General features: G+C 51.4%; 1 long non-coding RNA gene across 2 annotated transcripts; it reads right to left on the bottom strand.

Moving 5' to 3' along the window:
• Window positions 1-2,877: 2,877 nt before the first annotated feature.
• LOC123344156 lies at window positions 2,878-5,450 on the bottom strand. 2 transcript variants are annotated; one of them, XR_006572471.1, is made up of 4 exons: window positions 5,315-5,450; window positions 4,753-4,872; window positions 4,208-4,315; window positions 2,878-3,110 (listed from the first exon to the last, which is right to left on the bottom strand). It is a non-coding gene; the product is annotated as an uncharacterized LOC123344156 (long non-coding RNA). The 2 variants fall into 2 exon arrangements; XR_006572470.1 differs by having other exon boundaries at window positions 2,878-3,415.
• Between the last annotated feature and the right edge of the window lie 898 nt (window positions 5,451-6,348).

The following is a 6,348-nucleotide window of genomic DNA, read 5'->3' on the forward strand; positions in this document are numbered from 1 at the left end:
CTGACCCACAGAGGATGAAGGGACTGTGCCACAGGCCAGGAAGCAATCTGTATGAGTGGGGTAGTGTAAATTATTGTAGCTGAGTTGATTTCAACGGAGCTGCAGAGATTTACCCCAGCTGAAGATCTAAGAGCACGCAGGTCAGGTGCAGGCGTTCAGAGAGGAAAGAGTCATTTTTCACTGCAGGTCAGAATCAGTAGACATGCCTAAAACGGATGTCCACCCTCACCCCACTCTGTTTTTATTGTTGCTAAATATCCCCGGACTGGCTGGGAATGAAACATGCGGGATGTTTCGATTAATAACAAAGGGAACTTTTGAGTTCTCTCGGCTTTGGTTTCCTTCCATGAAGCCCGCTGTAACTGTGTTAGCGCAGCATGAAGCACGCCTTCAGAGAGAAGAGAAGTGGTGTCGGGGGGGTGCGGCGCTCCTTTCTCCTGGGGAGGATGGGCTAAGTTAAGAATTGCAACATTCCAGGCTTCAGCAAAAAGCCACGCAAAACCAAACGCCACGTCACCAGCCCAATCCAGCAATGACATGTGTGTGAGTAACCCTACTGAGGCGAATGGGGAGAGCCCAGGGACGAGGTCTGTTCATGCATGGAAGTGTTTGGAGGATCAATATCTGCAGCTCCAGCCTTTCCCAATCTGCCCCATGCACAAGTGATCCCCCATCCATGCGCACCACACGTACACACCAAACTCGTGCACTCACACCCATCCACATTACACACCCACTGTGCACACGTGTGTATACAAACTCACACCCATCCATGCACATGCATATCCATGCACATGCGCCCCCCCCCCACCCATTGGTTTGACATTATTTTCCTTAGGCCCTGGAGCTTCTGCGAAGGATTCAAAAATGTCCATTTTAGGATTTTTATTTTTTGGAAGCTGAATTGAAATCTCCTCCTGGCCAGTGCCAAGGCAGCTCAGAGGAAACAGATGAACAATGCGCCCAGGAATTTCACTCTTTGCTGCCTGTGTTTAAAATCTAAAGTTAGAAAGAGAGAAGGGAAGAAAATAAAGCTTTGCGGGATAAATTCCAAGGGGGGTTGTTGGGATATGCTTTCCACAGCTCTCTGCCTAGCTCTCTGGAGTGGATTGTAGCCAGCACCCTTCCGCCAGTTCAGCCCCCGGAGGCTGCTCACTTAAACGTGAGGTGGTCATGCCGGGGATTGGGAGGGAAAATGCTGGCGCGCTGAAATGGTCCTTAATTCCTGCTGCGTGAACCTGCCTGGGCATGTTCCAGCCTGCCCACTTGGCGGGAGAGGTGCTGAACTATGGCAGTCCCAGAAGAGATCATGTTCTTGGGGTCCAACCCGTGCTATGCTTCCCACACAGCTGGCTCCGCAGAGCCCCTGCTCCAGGGACCTGCCTTTCCCCACCAGCAAGCAAAGGGGGGCAGAGAACTTCTCTGCAGCTGCCTTAGCTGAGCCTTCTTTTATGGGAATCATTCCCCACTGGCTGGGAGAGAGACAGCGGTGGCTCCAGGCACCAGTGCTCCAAGCGTGTGCCTGGGGCAGCAAGCCACGGGGGGCGGCCTGCAGTTCCTGCGAGGGCGGCAGTCAGGCAGCCTTCAGCGGCTTGCCTGCGGGAGGTCCGCCAGTCCTGCGTATTCGGTGGCAATTCGGGATCGGCGGATCTCCCGCAGGCGCGCCGCCGAAGGCAGCCTGCCCGCCGTGCTTGGGGTGGCAAAAATGCTAGAGCCACCCCTGGAGGGAGAGGACTGGTCGTTGCTCCACAGCTGGCCCAGAGGAGCCAGCTGTGCTCTCCTCCTGGGACAGGGGGAGAAGAAGAAAGCTGGCTGGAGACACAGCCTTCCAAGGAGAGCCCTGGATGGTGGGAACCCTTCCCAGGAGGGTGGGGGGACGAGAGGAATGGGTAATCCTCCCAGCAGAGCCTAAGATGCAGGTGAAAGAGAGGATCAGGTGTCTGGAGAAGCAGTCTGCCAAAAGGAACTCCGCAGTCCATCTTGGGGCAGGGGAAGGCCAGTTGCATGGAGAAGTGACCAGCTATGAAGAGCCCTGTGCTTTAGGAGCCCAATTACAAGGGTGGGCTCTCTGGCTCTCCCTCTACTGCTACCTGTGCTCTAGCCACACAGCCAGGGCTTGACTAGATGGGCCATGCATCAGCATGATGTTGCGCTTGCAACATCGTGACCTTGCACAGTGCTCTGAGAGCTGTTGCCTTGGTCTCAGGGTCCTACCCGGTTGGAATCCGAGCCCCAGCCTTTGAGTCCCACCCCTGTTTTTTTTTTGTTAAACCCCATCTTGTCCTGCCTGCATGCCCGGCTCTGTCCATCAGGAAATGCACAAGCCGCCTGTGCTGTGGCTCCTCATAATGGATGGCAAGTGGGACTGATTGCCCAAGCGGTAAATAAATCTTGTGGGCTGGGTGATATAATGAAGCACTTGACCTTTGCCCTGCTGGTTTATTTTGTAATCAGTGCCCCACGACTGATTTATGGCATAATCAATCTCACTCTCTCTCCTTTCCCCTGGGCTTGGCTCTCTCTGCACCATGATCCTGAGTGATGACTCTGGGCTGGCATACAGCACCCAGGGACTGGGCTGGCTCCCCCTGGTGCAGGGTGAGGACAAGAAGTGCTATTTACAGTTCTGTCTGCCCAGTAAATGGTTAATAGCTATCTCTCATTCCTCTCGCCTGGCCGGCCTTCCCGCATTGCCAATCCACTGTGTGGTGGGCCAGACAGTGGGTTTCCCGGCCCCTCTCCTGATGATTTACACAGCAAATTGTCCCAAATGAAAGGTTTTGATGTGGCATGATAGATTTCCCTTAAATAAATACAGCCCACAAACAGCTTTGCTTTTCATGGAGACGTTCTGCAAAGGGAGCCCGCTGCCTGGGAAAAGAAGTTTAGCTACCAATGTAAACTAGCGGCCATGCAATGTGGTTCTCCAACATACACACGCGGCTCGGATGTGTAAGCTTTTCCAAACCCCGCAGTTTGAGGCTACGGGGGCTTTACACAGAAATGTAAATCACTGTTTCCTCAGAGAGTTGGGTCAGCTCTTCATCTTCATCTCTGTGCTTTTCCTCCTGGTGGGTTTGTGGGCCTGTCTCGCGGAGAAGCAGTGTAAACTGGTAGGAACAGCGGATTGATATGAATGATATTTTGCACAGTTACAATTTTTAGCTACAAGCACACGCATTACCTTCCTGTGCCATTGGGACATTTCACAATTGGGGAAGTAAGGTGTAGAGAGGGGAAGTAACTTGGCCAAAGGCACCCAATGTCAGAGGTAGAAAAGGAATCCAGACTCCTAATCCCCTGCACTAACCATGCTCTCTCCTTTGAAAAATCATCACTGCTCAGCTTGTTGCTGCCTTCCCAAGTCTGCTTGAGCAATCGATAGAGACCTGGGTGGGATCTCAGAACTACGTTACTGTAAGAAATGAAAAGGGAGCAAATGAGGATGTTTAACATTTAGTGGTGCTCTAATGGAGAGCGGGTCCTGCCAGTCAATGACAGCCCCGGGGGACAGCCCCAGCGGCATTACAGCACTAATTACACCCTGACTGCTAGCTGTCGGAGGTCAGCATGGCTGGGAAGGAGGCGGAGAGCTTGGAATCCAGCCAGTGTTCCAAATGGGCTTCAGTGGAGACACAGACACCAGGGAATTGAGGATGAGGGCTGCTGTCTCAGGGCCTGAGCCAACGCCTACTGAAGGCAATGGAAAGAACCCCCCTGACTCTGGTGGGCTTAGGATCAGATCCTCCATCCCTAGCTTAGCCAGCCCAGGGCACTAATATCTGCCCCTCCTTCGTCAGCTCTTGGGTATGACACCATGTAGCATGGCCTGGTTGGAACTGTGGCTCCAAAACAGGTCCCTTCTATGGACACAGGACCAAGGACGGGCAACAGTCTGGTTTAACATGATGGGAAAGGAAATAATTTGTACCAAATGGGGCAAATAGCCTCTCCTCCCTGCTGCCCCCTAGGCTGGAAAATGACCCATCCTCTGTCATGGGCAGGGGGCATCTGGCTGGAGGAATTTTACTTTCCAGGCAAATTCTGGGTATCCGGTGAGATGGTGTGAACCAAAACCCAGATGTTAACACCCCACAAGCTTTGGTTGGATCTGAACTTGGCAGCTCAGGCCCCTCTTGGTTCTGTTTCCATTGAAGGCCTGCAGCTCTCTCCCTCCGGGGGCTGCTCTAGCATCTCCCATTCTCACCTGTCAGAAGGGTTTCCTTGTATCTAGTCTAAACTCGCCCTTCTCTTGTTTAAGGCCAGTTCTCCTTGTAATACATCATCCTTGGTCAGCCTTAAAGGTTGGCAAGCCCTGAGGGAAGAAAGGAAAGAGCTATAATGTCTCTGGGACTAAAGGTTTGATTTGGATGTAGCTACATTTGTTCAGCGGCAAATTGCTTCTTTAATCAAATCAGTGCAGTTCTCGCCCCCATCGTCGCCCCATTTGCTTGGTGCTGGTGAGCACAGCAGGGCTCAGAACTGCTCCTCTTTCCCTAGTGCCTGTGTGCACGCACACACAGAGTCCAGTCATGGGCAGCAGCAATGAAAGCTGAATGGTAAATGGTTTTCCCAGTCTGTGAACATTTTCAGTTTTCAAAAATGTTCCCATTGTGCGTCTAGTTGAGACTGAGACCTTTGAAATGTTCATGAAAACATGAAAATCAGGCTAGAATAGCCAGTGGGCTGGTGGTTCGGGACCTCACCTGGATTATAGGAGACCTACATTAAAGTCCCTCCCCTGCCTCCTACCTCCCCGGTGAGTGCTTCGACCAGCTGGCCATTCTGGGGTCAGCATCTCTCCTTCGCACCGGAAATTCCATCCAGGACCCGAGAAAACTTTCTTGTTTTTTTGTTATGTCTGGTAAGTTCCTGCAAAAAAGTTTTGGTTTCCACAAACTGACATTTTTTCAGTGAAAAAATTCTCAGCCAGCTTTTACAGCCATCATCTCCCCAGGTATTATGCTGTTGGGATTGGAGATGGGGCTTTAGTGTCCATGATCCATGGGTTCAATTCTAAATTAGCGCCTGAGAGGTCCCTTGGGAAATGGCCAGGAAATAAGCAGCATTTACCCCAAGGGACAGTATGCAAAGCAGTAAACTCCACTCTGAGGCACAGTCTGCTTCTGAAACAGCATAACTACATGTTGCCCCTTTCTTGAGGCAAGCCACACGTGAGCCCGTAGACTGTAAATCTTTCCTCTGCACCTTATGTTATAATGGGAGGAAAGAGCGTAAGGCCAATGGGTCCCTGATGCAACGGCTCCCAAGGGTCACAGCTGGAGTGAATGGGGCCCAGTGCTTTATCTCATACCTGCTGTGGGTGCCAGACCAAGGTCCATTTCACCCAGTCTCTCCACCTCACTCCCCCAGAACTGATGCTCTATGGAAGCACTGTCTGCTCTCCACGGATGCTGCCTCTGTCCAGGTGAGGACTAGTGGGGGAGGAATTTGTGGAGTTTGGGGCATTGGGGTGTGTCCCGTTGTTATCTGAGCCCATCCAGCTGCCCCTCATTAGAATGGGCTGGGCAGGTATGTTAACTGGAGGTATTCTGTGTATCCTTATGTATCCTGGCTGTGCTCCCAGCTAGGGAAGGGAGGGTGTTGTGTGTCCCAGAGAGATCACTGATGCCCAGAGATTTGGCTCTAGTTGATACTTTACAAATATGTATTGAATCTACTTGGAAAGTTCCATTTTTCTAATGCAAGGTGCCAAGGTGTTTAGAAATGTGGCCAAACATGAAGGCAGCCATCTGATTTTCCCCCAGGCAGAGGGAGGGTCCTTCCGTTGTAATCACACTGTGTGATACTTTGGTTTTGGAATAGCCATAACAGCGTTTGCCAAAAAACGAGCTTGTGCATTTTTTTGTTTGCTCTGCTTGACAATGGTTAAACAGCTGCTCTACTGTGACAACTCTTTATTACACTAATTGCCCTTCATCTCGTGGTTGCCCTGTGCTTCCCCACATCTGTTGGCTCTGTCCACCTGATGTTTCTCATCAGCTAGTGAGGGGGGAAGAGATAGCTCAGTGGTTTGAGCATTGGCCTGCTAAACCCAGGGTTGTGAGTTTAATCCTTGAGGGGGCCACTTAGGGATCTGGGGCAGAAACTTGGTCCTCCTAGTGAAGGCAGGGGGCTGGGCTCAATGATCTTTCAAGGTCCCTTCCAGTTCTAGGAGATTGGTATATCTCCAATTATTACTATTACTTGACCCCACAGAGACTTATGGATGCAATTAACTTCATGCCGTGGGAGGAGTCCCGCTTAAGTCAATTTCAATAAGGCGACACAGTGGATAAAGCTCTGGATCTCTCTGCAGGATCAAGGCCTTAGGTTTTAAGCTCTTTG

This window comes from Mauremys mutica, chromosome 11 (assembly GCF_020497125.1).
Source record: "Mauremys mutica isolate MM-2020 ecotype Southern chromosome 11, ASM2049712v1, whole genome shotgun sequence".
In the NCBI taxonomy this organism is placed as follows: domain Eukaryota; kingdom Metazoa; phylum Chordata; order Testudines; family Geoemydidae; genus Mauremys; species Mauremys mutica.